Consider the following 13676-nt stretch of genomic DNA (forward strand, 5'->3'; position numbering starts at 1 on the left):
CCTACCGATGGAAATGTGAAACGTGATTTGAATGAAAAACCAGCTAAAAAGAATCCCCACGGTGCACCAAATTTCATTTTTAAAGGCAAGGTAGGAGGCAGGGCAGGAAGAGGAGAAGAGAGAAGAAAGGGTGCCCCAAATAGGTTGTTGCCCCATTTATTGATGCCCCAAAGATAGTTTTCCAAGGTAGATACCATGAAAAAATGATTTTTCTCTTTCAAGTGCAAATGATTACTACACCCTACCCCTTTGAGGCAAGCCAAAAAGCTTCACAATTTCTCACAAGTAAGGTAAAGGTCTCGAGAAGGACTTTCTCAAAAGGAAAGTGCTCGAGAATTGTGGAGCGATGACACGTGCTTGCAAATCGGAGTTCCTTCTTGGAACGTCCAACCACTTAGGATTTTGAGGGGGACTCTTCTTGCTTTCCATGGCCATATCATAATATGCTTCATAATGTCATAGAAAATAACAGTTCAACTACTTTTTGGAAAAATAAGATCAACCGAAGGAAGAACACATTGACCTCAACAACACATCGAACTTTGAAGAGCAAGGTTCAAAATGGTAGAGAGCAACCAATTAAGGATAGTTTTTCAATCTAAGCTCTCTTACCAGTCTTACCTAATGGAAATTTCTTAGGAGGAGCTTAGCCCATATTTCATTATGCTTCAAAATTGATTTTATTAAATGGGTCTAATTGATCAAAAGGAGAGGAGTGATGGCACCTCCAATGATGGAAACAAGAGACATGGCGTAGTCATCTTCCAATCATGGGAAATATGATTTGCACACTCACAAACTAAGTATGCTTCAGTTATACTACCTTGACTTGCTCCTTCCAACAATAAGTGCAACATGCCACGATGGAGGGTGGACATGCAAATTGCATGTTTGCGAAAAAGCAAGTCATTGTATTGGAGCTCCTCATGGACATGTGAGGAGTGATCAAGAACACGAAGGAGAGCATGAGGTGGGTCAGAAGGAGTGATGATTCAATGGCTTGGAAGAAAAGGCTACTATTTAGAGAAGTGGCTTCAAGGCCATGTGAACTAGACTTTCCAAGTACAATATGTATAAGATCACGTGGTTTAGAGAAGTGGCTTCTAAACCATGTGAGCCACACATAGCAAAGGACTTTCCAAACATAACATGCATAATGTCCACAAATGATAGACGACTAAGCCTAGAAAGGATGCAAGAAACCTCAAAAGAATATTTGATGTCAGATGTTCATTCTCATAACAAGTTAGAGAATACCAAAAGGATAAAAGTCCATTTGAGCTCAAGAATGCATTTGTAGCACTGCATAATGGAGAAGTAGAGGAAGTTTTATAGGAAACTAAGCTACAAGAGCTACAGAGATGGAGCTCATTTTTTCTTTCTTCTATGGGTAGGTGGTTTGACAATTTCAGCCACTGACATCAAGGAATAAGAAAGCAATATTGGAATTCACTTGGACTAACATGCAAGTAGGAAACTTCAAAACCTTCTTCTCTTTAACCATTAACATCTGACAGGTATTTATGGCTTTGGATGTGGAAACACATCCCTACTTTTTAAAGCCAAATATTATTTAGTCATAGTTTAGGGAGTGGTAGAGGCAATTGGACCCAAAATCTTCTTAAATTGGTGAGAAAAGAGGTAGTTGCCACTAGATCCAAAATAAGAGACTAAGACTAAAGACGACATCCATTAGGTAGAATCCTTACTTAGAACTGGGGATTTAATGCATAGGCTGAGTTCAAGAATCATAGGATAGAAGTTATTCATGGAATGATGGGAAGGCAAGATTAAAATGCCAACAAGCTAGAGAATAGGCCATTGCAAGCTTTGAGCTATTTAGATCAAGCTATGGATGATGGGAAAACAAGCAATAGGACCTCAAAAGACAAGTTGTTGGACCAAACCAAACCAAAAAGTCTTTATTAAGGAAATTTCTCACCCTCTTTATTAAACCATTCTCGATAAGGCAAGGTTGTCCCATAGCCATTTGCCCTTACTTTGACCCACTCACATTGCAAAAGAATGAAGATGGAAGGTAGAAATATGGTACTCAGGCGCTACATTTATCCAATAATCCATTTATTTGAGGTTGCTCATTCTCATCTCTCATGATAGGATAATATAGTAGAATTTGGTCTCTAGAGAAATTATATGGGTCTTTGTGTATAGACTATTTCACAAATCGGATTATCTTTGCTTTCTTTCTTTTCTTCAAATGTCCCCTCACTGAATCCTCATCTCTTACAAACTGTGCTAGGCATATGTGTGCCATGTTAGTGCACCTTATGAGAGTTTTGCAAGTTATTTTTATTGAGTTACTAAGCATAGATTGCAATTGGTATTTCCTTTTGAGAATAAATGTTTTGTTCTCTTTGAATTTTGTGTTAATGAATTGGGAATGTGTTGTTGATATATGCAATGGCAATGAAAGAAAAATAGAAGCAAGTTGCACACTCATACGTTTTCTACAATGGGCAATGACATGATTGTAGGTGATCAACACCCTTGGAACTTGAACATGGGAGAGACATTGACAACATTTTTGGTGCCACCATTGGGGAGGTTAGCGCCTGATGTGAAAGCGAGGCATCTCTCTCTCTCTCTCTCTCTCTCTCTCTCTCTCCCAAGCCCCCCCCTATGTACCTAGGTCGACTAAGTGGCAGCCACCTCACAAAGCCACCTATAACATCGATGGTGATGGCACCTAACAACGCCCGCCCACCGCCCAAAATATGCGGTAATGGTTCCTAATAGCGCCCACCCGCCCATGACTACATGGCAACAATGATGCTCGCCAGCTAGGTGGCGCCTGCCTTGCCCACTACATCGGAGCCCACAGTGCGATGCACACCGGTGCATTGATGCTCGTGCCCAAGGTGCAACTCTCATGGTACATGGCACGCATCAACGCTCATGCTAGTAGTGTGATGCTTGAGGCGCCTCCTCTATCACCCGCCACCCCCTCTGTCACCTGTAATCCCCCGCCACCGTCATAAGCAATCCCCTGCCACCGTGCAGTCACACTGATATCAGTCAAAATCGCTTGGCATTTGTGTTGCCACAACCGAAATCTATGCCATCGCCACCAATTTCCAAATCCGCCACGCTGCCACCATCAATATCTGTGTTGTCGAGAGAGAAGAGAGAGAGAGAGAGAGAGAGGAGAAGACAGAGATAGACAGGAGAGATTAAACAGAGGAGAGATAGAGAGAAAGTGAAGAAGAGGTACAGAGAGGAATGAAAGAGAGAGATAGGATAAGATCTAACCTTAGTTTAGTGGCAACTAACCACCTTAGGTTAGTCTAACCAACTTTTCTTACTCACCCAAAAAAAAAGAAGAAGTGGGAAACAATCCGTAGGTTAGTCTAGCTAACGATAGACATGTACATTAGGTTTGGTTAGATTAATCAACATTATCCCCCCCAAAAAAAGAAGAAGAAAAGAAAAAGGGTCTTTATCGAAAAATTGTACATTTTTGCCCCTTCCTTGAGGGCTTGTATCTTGGCCATTTAGAGACCAAATCGCACCAGTTTGAACCCACATTTCATGCACGCAAGGATCTACAATAAAAGAACCTTTTCAAATCATTTTTCCATCATTTTGGGCCTCGATAGTCATCATCACGTAGGCACTAACTTTGACCTGTCGATCACATATTTTTTGCTATTTTTGGGCTACGAAGGTCGAAATCAATTGTGGATTTCAAAGTCAGATGCGCTCACTTGAAAGATACAATTAAGCATTGTGTATGCACCTCAAATCTGGATGAAGACTAGCACCTACATATTTTCGCAAACTTTCTTCTACCCTCGATACTCTCTAAGAATTCAACCTCTCACCATCAACAAGCAGCATGGAGGACCTCATAGGTCGTTTGGACCCTTCTTGTTGGTAATTGTGTGCATACGGAGAGGGTGTCATGGCTGCAATTGTAGAGTACCATAAATGATGCTCTGCATCTCGATGATTTCTTCTTCAATCAACGATGGGCAACCACACAACAACAATGGCACAAGACACTTAGGCAAATTGGAAATGCCAAAGTATAATGCATGAGGGAATCTTGTCAGATTCCTACAACTCTTTGACGCATCATGTTGTGCTAGAAGTAATCAATCAAATGAAACCAAAGCCGCCTGGTTTCCGACGGCCTTAACCAATGAGGCCTCAGAATGGTACCTCAAACTTCTTATAGAAAAAAGAGCCACATAGGCATTGCTCCTTATGGGCATACCGAACCACACTAAAGATCAGTACATGATTTACACCTTTTCAATTGGTGTACGTTCTTAAAGCAGTGGTCCCACTAGAATTTGTCATACCAAGCCTACGCATAGTAGTGCAAGAACGCATGGGTGATAATGAGTCCCTAAAGGAAATACTCTATCAATTGGAAAAGCATACATAGACAAGGTTAGTTGCCTACCATGCCATGATAGCAAAAAAACAAAGAAGGAAGGCATGGCTTGACAGAAACCTTAAAGATAAAGAGATTTAGAAGGGTGACCTAGTCTTGCTATACAATGCCAAAGTCCACAATGGCAAACTCAAATATCTAGGTCAAGGACCTTATAGAGTTAAAAAGATGCATCCCATCGGAGTTGTGCTACTAGAAACACTCGATGGAGTCCAATTCACCACAATAATAAACGGGAGCCGACTGAAGTGCTACTACATCAGCACGCAAGCCATCCCTGAGAGTAATGAAGATTTTGAAGCCCCAAGTCTTCCATAGTTAGCATTATATCAAGCACTCACTAGCATCTATATGTCTTCGAACATATAGGTAGCTTCAATCGATTTCAACCTAGGGCTTAAAGGTGATGACTGAGTCCTAGCTGCTCTATGAATTCCCTAGCAAATTAAGCTTATAGGAGGAACTCCTGCCTCACTAGTCATGCATAGCGCACCCACATGTTTTGAGCACAATAAATTGCACAAATAAAAGCCCCAAGAGGTACTTGCTTTGGTCCACACACACGGCATCCTCATCCAAAAATAGTAAATGCATCAGCCACTTAGAAAAGAAACATGCATTGTTCGCACATGGCACTATATTGGCATCATCAGACTGGAACCTAATTCTTGTGTAAAATGCCAAGGTAAGGACAGTCCACTAGGATAGGGAAAAGGCCTACAATGCCATCGACAAAGTGATACCAAGGCAAATGGCCCAAACCTCAACCTCGATAGACCTCCCCACATCACTAACCTAAAGAAGGACAGGATCCAGGATCTCACCAACCCTAAGATCAACACTAAAACGACCATGGATGGTGATCCTAGACAGCAGTGACAGTGATGAGCAAATAAATGCAACATGCCAAGGGAATATACCTGAGGACCCTAGAGTTAGGAGAAATCGAGGCAGAGCCATCGACTATGCAGGATATAGGTGCAGAGTAGCTTGATGTCCAAGCCAACAAAGAGCTAACAACAACAAAGGGACAATACAACTTCTATGGCCACGCATCTCAAAATTCACCATGTCAGCCAATGCATACAACTTCTTGCAGTCAAAGGGTCTAGGGAATCTGTTTGAGAAGCTACAATCCTTCTTACCACCAACACCTGCTATGACATAATACATCGATCAATTCATAACGTCATATAAAGGCAGAGAGTTGGAGAAGGATAAGTATAATTGAAAAGCCTTTACAAATCTACCTTAGTAGATCTAGAATGCAGGAAGCTTTCTCATTCCCAGAGGCACAAGAAGAATATCTAAAGAAACATTCGTATGCAAGCTTCTCTAAGATTTAGGATTTGTTCCCACCTAACACAAAGTTACAAAGTGGGGGAATTCGCCATGATATGATTCTAGACCCCATATGCAAAGACGTAGCTAAGTATCTGGCTGACATTTTCAATCATATAGGAGTGAGAAAATATTACATGCCAGTAAAAACTCTTACACTCCTTGGCAAGGAAAAACTACAAGACTGGGCTCAACACATATCCTTACTGCTAACCAATTATGTATCCACTACACATAATGGCAAAAGCTACATTGCCCATCTATTGGCCATTATAATTGCGTTTGCAATATAGCAAGAGAAAGCCTCTACACCCCTCTCAACACAAGATATAGAAGACTTTGAAACCTTGATATTATCTTCAGAATGGGAAATAGAGCCTCCATCTACTCTCAATGCAAATGACATGGATGGACAACAATCCAATTAGATTCCAAAGAATGACAATGTGGATCTCTGCCAAAGAATCCTACAACTTAGTTTAGAATTGCTACCACATTAGAATGACTTAAGGGAACAAATCCAAGAGGGGACCATGACACACAATGACTTTATAAGTGAGCCAGATAGTATGCCTCTTCAAGAATCACAAGTCAATAATGTTGATGATTCTACAACTCTAGGGCCTTAGCCCCAAAATGTCTCTAGTGACACTCTACAATAGATTGAATGGAATAACGTTGACAATTCTATGGCTCGAGGGCCACAGCCCCAAAAGGTCTCTAGTGATACTCTACAACAGATTGCCATTTAACAAAAAGATCAAGATTCCACATGGGCATATAGGACAATTATTTTGCTAGCGTGGCATTAGATAAGCAACAAAGAGAAATGGAAAGACTAATGATCCCATCACTCCAAACCAAGTTGCAAAGTGTCAAGACTATAAGTCATAAGCTCAAGGAAAGCATGGTAGAGCAAATGCAGCAACAACTCCTTGTACAAAATGCTCTAGTAGAAAGTAGGAAGGATGCATTACAAGCCACAATTTTGCTCCAAGAAAAACACCTACAACTATCTGATGCCTTGAGCAGAAAGGAAGAGGTCAAGTTATCCCTCTCCAAATGCAAGTCTCTTGTGATGATAAAAAAAATGAAATGGTGCACTTAAATGAAATCCTGCTACTTAAAGAGGATCAGATCCATGCCACAATAGACATAAACAATGAGTTGCAGCACAGCCTCAAAGAAGGTAAGCATCAAATTCAAGGACTAGAAAAGGAATGCATAGCATCAAGAGAGACAATTATCAATACCAAAGCAAAATTGGATGCTCAAGAACAAGAGATACTCCAACTCCGGTGCTTAATGATCAATTGCTAGGGCAGCCAAAAGTGGCTCAACAATTCAATAGTCTAAAGCTTGCATACACCTCAACATTGTGTAAGTATAAAGAAAAGTGCATAGAGTTGCAAAATCAAAATTTGATGACGATGTAGAGGAGTCAGCACAAGATTTGTTGCTACAAGGCATCACCACATTATACCAAGATCTTGTTGTAGTCCTCCATTAAGAGGATCACCTTGAAGGAAGAATATGTGTTTAAAGGAAGAACTTGCAACTCAAGATGCTACATGCAATATCTGGTCTTGATTGCCAGTGAGCACAAAGACTCTATGGGATCTATGCCAGTAGATGGATAAGGATGAGAGAAATGTATTTTGTCTCTCAATGCATGCAAATCTTATACAGTTAAAGCCTGATATGATACTTCTATATGAGTGCTTGATGGGAAGTCCTTAGCTAGACTCCTACCCTTATTGCAACAATCACCATCAACTTCCTTGGGATATAATTCCTAGACAACTCCTACATTGAAGTTGACAATGGCTACCAAAACTGACAAAAATCTGTTAGAGGCATATGCGGTCTACCTTCAATCTAATCTCCCCTATCTTGTCACTCTCTTTTATGATCTTCTCACATCCCTCCCTAGCTCAAGCAACATCCTTTATACCTTTCTGGAAATCCATGCTAGCCCATATTCCTTGCCATGCCTCTTTGCCCATGCCTCTTAGCACTACCTCCTAATCCAAGAATCTAACTCCTACCATCCAGTAACACCTAATTTTTTTCCATCACTTGAAATTCTTTCCCTTGAGGACTATCAAGCTTCTAAATCCATTTTGCATGCATCCCACATTTGATGCGGTACACTGTCGCTACTGGTGCGTTGCCAATCATCATGATTTGGATAAGGAAGATGCTCCTCACAATTGGCTACTAATCAATAGAAACTCCAAGGTTAAATGGAAAATCCAAGAAACACTTGTCAAAGCCTTGGACAAACATGCATCACATATGCAAGGTAGTTATGACAATTCACTCAAGGAGAGCACCAAATAGAGTGAAGCTTTAGCAGTAATCCTTGAGGTGTCACTTTCAACCCAAATCAACAAATAGATGCTCATACAACAAGTCACCTCTTTCAAAGAGCCATATCTCTTCAAGGTTGGTATGTGTGTTTATTTTAAGAAATGGTTCTCAAGTATCTCCCTGATGAAATGGTACCTAACCTCAATGTGTTTGGTATTTGGATGAAAGACCGGATTCTATGCTAGTAGCTGAATAGCACTCATGGAATCACTATGCAATGTCGGTACACCTGTATGAATCCCCAAATCTCCCACTATCTGATTAAGCCATATAACCTCCTTGTAACCCTCTATGGCTCTGCAACATACTCGACCTCTGTGGTAGACAAAGCGATGCACTTTTGTGTGCGAGACATCCATGACACTACAGTGGAGCTGCGAAATGTATTATTATAAGCAAACTCCACTAATGGGAGATACTTTTCTCAATCTGATTTTTTCTCATCAGCCACGTAATATTTCAGCAGATCCAAAACTATTGAATTTGCCACCACTCTGGCCATCTGTTTGGGGATGAAAAGAAGAGGAAAAATTCAGTTTTTTCCCCATATGCCTAAATCCATTGTTAGTGATTGAGACCCCAAAATCACTAGTTTATTTTGGAAAGCTACATGCATCTCTCCTCTACCAAAGTAGATGCACATCTCCTTGGTACCCTTCATGTACCTCATGATGCACTTAATTGCCTCCCAATGCCTCTTTCCTAGATTAGCCATTTACCTGCTAACAACTCCCACTGTAAATGCAATGTCCGGTCTAGTAGCTATCATAGCATACATAAGACTCCCAACCGCTAATGCATAAGGAACCTTGGCCATCATGGCCCTCTCCTCATCTAATTTGGGACGATCTACCTGACTTGGTTTCATATATGGAGGAAATGGAGTACTTACTGCCTTACCCCCCTCCATGGTGCAACACTTTTGTAGCATACTCCTTCTGTGAAAGACAAAGGAGTTTCCTACTTTGGTCATGTGTGATGCACATACTAAGAATATGACCTGCAGGTCCCAAATCCTTCATGTTAAAGGCCTCATGAAAATCCCCCTTCAATGCATCCAGCTCATAAGTGTTCTTACTAGCCAAGAGCCTATCATCCACATAAAGTCCTTGGAGTATCAGGCTATTATCCTTAGCCCTTTTAGTGTAGAGGCAGTGATCAATCTCACTTCTTTTGAAACCCTAGGACCAAATGAGAGCATCAAACTTGTGATTCCATTCTCTAGGCACTTGCTTAAGGCCATAGAGACTCTTTTTCAACTTGCAAACCAAATGTTCTTTGCCCTTTTCTTCAAAGCCTTTCAGCTATACCATGTAAATTTCCTCATGCAGATCCCCATGCAAGAAAGCTGCCTTGACATTCATTTGCATAAGCTCCACATCCTCTACTTGTTGCCACAAGTCCAAGTATACATCTAATTGTGGTCATATTCACAATCAAAGAGAAGATCTCATCAAAATCCACACCCTTCTCTTGCTTGAAGCCTTTAGCAACCAAATGGGCTTTGTACTTTGGCACATCATGACCTGTGACCTTCATCTTGTAGACCCATTTACATGGCAATGCTTTCTTTCCATGTGGCAAAGAAACCAAGTCCCAAGTCTTATGCTTCATGAGTGAACTCATCTCTGATTGCATAGCTTACTCCCACTTGTGCTAATCCTCACACATCATAGCCTCTCTGTAGTAGGAAGGCTCCCTACAATCAGTAAGCATCACATAGTCTGCCCTTAAAACAAATCTATCAGGCGGTTTGACACTCTAGCTGATCTTCTCAAGGGCATTTCAGCTTGTTGTCCTGCCTAGATATCAGCCTCATTTGGCTCATTATTTCCACCAATAGATGGTCCATCATTGTCCCTTGATTGTGTACTTGTGGGAGTACCTGGTGGCATCATTTCTTGCACATTTTGTGCATGGACAGCTTGCCTTCTATCAACATATGCATCCTAAAAAGTGATTCTCCTCATTTCCACATCCCTCATGGGTGTGTTATGCATCTTCTTATCATTGAAGACCACACCATGGATTCATATGATCTTCTTTGCTTTTGGATCCCAGAGACGTTATCCCATCTCTCCACTTTCACCATAACCTAGAAAGATGCATTTCCTAGACCTAGGATCTAGCTTCTTTCGAAGCTCTTTTGGCACATGTGCATATGCCTCATACAAAAATATACACAAATGAGAGTAAGAGGGCTTCTTGCCACTCCATGCATCTTCGGGAATTGTTAAATATGCTCAATGTCCCACCCTCTTGGTAACCACCAGTGGTCCAAGGTGCTCAAGTTGTAAGGCCCCCATATGAGAAGAAGCCATGTGTGAGCTTGGGACATTGGATGGATCCTGACTTGCATGTCAGATGAGGTCTATCTATGAGACCGTTGATGGTAGAAAGGTGATTGTGTGGGAGCCCCTTGCTCTTGTTGGGGTATAGGGGCCAGCTGGCTCCCCTGGTGGGGGTTCGAGGCCGAGAGTCCTTGAGTCGACGGTATAGGGAATATTCTATGGACAACTAGTCAGTTCTACCGACTAGGTTGACTGGTTAGCTCCACTGACTAGGTTGACTGGTTGACTCCACTGACTACGTGGATTCGACTACCGCCCTCATAGCTATAAAGAGGTGACCTCCCTAGTCCATTGTATCAAATTAGACCAGATCAGATTTTCCAACAGAGATCTTCCAGCTGCTAGTAGCTCTTCATCTAGTATCTATCTAGATTGCCATCAAAGCTCCACTGTGGGAGTGCACAGGTGGATGGAGCCATCATCTGTACTACATCAGTATTGAAGGAAAATTTTTTTCGTCTCCAATTTGCTATGTACTCTCTATTCTTTGTTCAGTTTCTGTTCCATTGCGTCGTCGTGTAATTTAACATGGTATTAGAGCCCAAGCGACTCTAAGGATCGAAGAGTAGAAGAGAGGCGAGGGCTTCAACAACATACAGAGTGATGGCAATAGGAAGTGGCTCGAGTTTAGTAGTTGCAGCTGCACCAACTGCACCAACAATCCAGGCATTAAGGATTCGCCCACCAGCCTTCACTGAAGGCAAGCTAGATGGTACAAACTACTTTGTGGAAGTTTAAAATTGCGGCTATTCTGGATTCATATGAGCTTCTAGAGATAGTACTGGGGATTGACCTAGAACCACAAGGAACCCCCGACCTAGCAAATCCGGGGAGTACGATACCTCCTAATGTCAACCTTCTATGAGCTTGGAAATGTAGGAATGCAGATGCTCTATGTGCCCTGGTTATAAGTACTATTGATAGTGTTTTGACCTTGATTCAGCATAGATCTAATGCAACTATGGCCTAGAACGTATTGAAGAGTCACTATGAGACACGGAATCAGACAAGGATCCAGAACCTAGAGAATTAGCTCACAGTTGAGAAGTTTAATGAAGGAGAGACAGCGGAGGCATTTGTAATAAAAAATTTACATGACTAGATGGCTGGTGCTGGGATACAAAAGACTAGCGAAGAGCTAGCTCGGCGGTGTCTTCGGATATGTTCACCAAGGTTTGATGGACTAGTAACAGCGCTTAACACTCAGGTGAGACCCCAACCATTGTCATTTGAGGAGTTCTGTGCTTTACTTATGGAGGAGAAATTGAGGCTTAAAGCTCAAAATGGAGGCAGCAATGGGGATGCTGCTTTCTTTGCCATTGCGAAAGGCAAAGGTGGTTCCTCCACCAAAGATGAGTCCTCTACTAGTGGTGACAAAAAGAACAAGGGCGGCAAGAAGAAGTTTCAGGGAGAATGATTCTACTGTGAGAAGAAGGAATGATTCTACTGCAAGAAGAAGGGCCATGTGATTGTAGATTGCCGGGTCAAGAAAGCAGATGAAAAGAATGAAAACTTGAAGAAGATAGATAAGGGGAAAGAGATAGTTAACACAATGGAAGTAGAGTTGGATCTATTTCTGGCCATTGAGGAAGAGTGTTTCTCAGTTCAAGAAGCGTCAACCACTGATTCATGGGTGTTGGATAGTGGTGCCTCCCGTCACATGACCTACAAGAAGGATCTATATTGTTCCATGTAGCCTCTAAAAAACCCATCATTGTGACAGTTGGAAATAACACAAAATGCCCTGTTGAGGGTACAGGGACAGTTTCATTTGTTTCCATAAATGGAGATGTTAAGAAACTATCTAATGCGCTGTATGTTCCACAAATCAAGAGAAATTTGCTATCAGTTGCTTCCATAACTGACCTTGACCATGAGGTGAGGTTCAACAAGACAAGAGCAAAAATTTTGGATAGCGCTAGCAATCTTGTTGGTACAGGAGTAAGGAGGAACAACTTGTATGAGCTAAGTGCTCTTACAACTACCATTGGAGTGGGCACAAGCAGACTATGGCACAAAAGATTCAACCACATCGGATTTGCAGTGCTGAAGGAGATGCAAAAGCAAGGTACGGTTGGTCACTTACCTACACTAGCAGAAATCAAAGAACCATGTGAAGCTTGCATGATGGGCAAGCAACAGAGAAAGGCATTCCCACAAGAAAGCAAGAATAGAGAAAATGCTCCTCTAGAGTTGGTGCATGTTGATTTGTGCAGTAAGATGCCTACACAGGCCTTGGGGGGATCTTCCTATTTTTTATTGATTGTCAATGACTATAGTAGGAAGATGTGGGTGTACTTTCTTCGTGAAAAGGCTCAAGCTTTTGGTAAATTGAAAGAATGGCTACAGCTTGTTGAAAATGAAATAGGGAGAAAAGTGAAGAAAATCAAATCGGATGGTGGTGGTGAGTTTGTTTCTATAGAGTTTGGAGATTTTTGCAAGAGTAAAGGGATCAAGAGACAAACGACAACACCACATACACCTTAGCAAAATTTGGTTGTTGAACGCTGAATGCGGACCATCGTGGAGATGGGGAGATGTATGTTGAAAGGTGCTGGACTGCCAAACCACTTTTGGGCTGAGGCTATCAATACTATGGTTTACATCCTTAATCGTAGCTATACAAAGACACTCAAAGGTAAAACACCACATGAGGCTTACAGTGGTAAGAAGCCATCTGTCTCCCATTTCAGAATGTTTGGGTGTGAATGCCATGCGCATGTACTAGACAAAGAGAGAAACAAGCTACAATAAAAAAGCATCAAATGTATCTTCTTAGGCTATTGTATAAGTTGTATGACCGAGAGGCAAAGAAGATCATAGCGAGCCACGATGTGGTGTTCAGGGAGTAGCCACATGCAGTGGAGGTAATTCACTATGGACTTGCTCTTCCACTTTATCATCAAGCAAAGAGGTAATTCACTATGGACCTGTCCCAAGAGCTATAAAGGAGGAGGAACTATCAGATGATGAAGGTATAAGTCACCAACCTATTGTTGCACCACCGAAAAAGCCATTGCCGCGATGGGTAAGGCACCTCTATGACCATGATAACTATATGCCTATGTCTATTGAGTAGCATGCAGATGGACCAAGGCAGTCTTAGAGAATCGAGCAGCAAAGGGGGGCTTGTACTCACATAGTCAATATGGCCTTGATGGCTAAGATTATTGCAGAAGTAAAGGAGCCTG

The sequence above is a fragment of the Dipteris shenzhenensis genome, chromosome 27 (genome assembly GCF_047967505.1).
Source record: "Dipteris shenzhenensis isolate YYH24624 ecotype China chromosome 27, Dip_SZ_1.0, whole genome shotgun sequence".
In the NCBI taxonomy this organism is placed as follows: Eukaryota; Viridiplantae; Streptophyta; class Polypodiopsida; order Gleicheniales; family Dipteridaceae; genus Dipteris; species Dipteris shenzhenensis.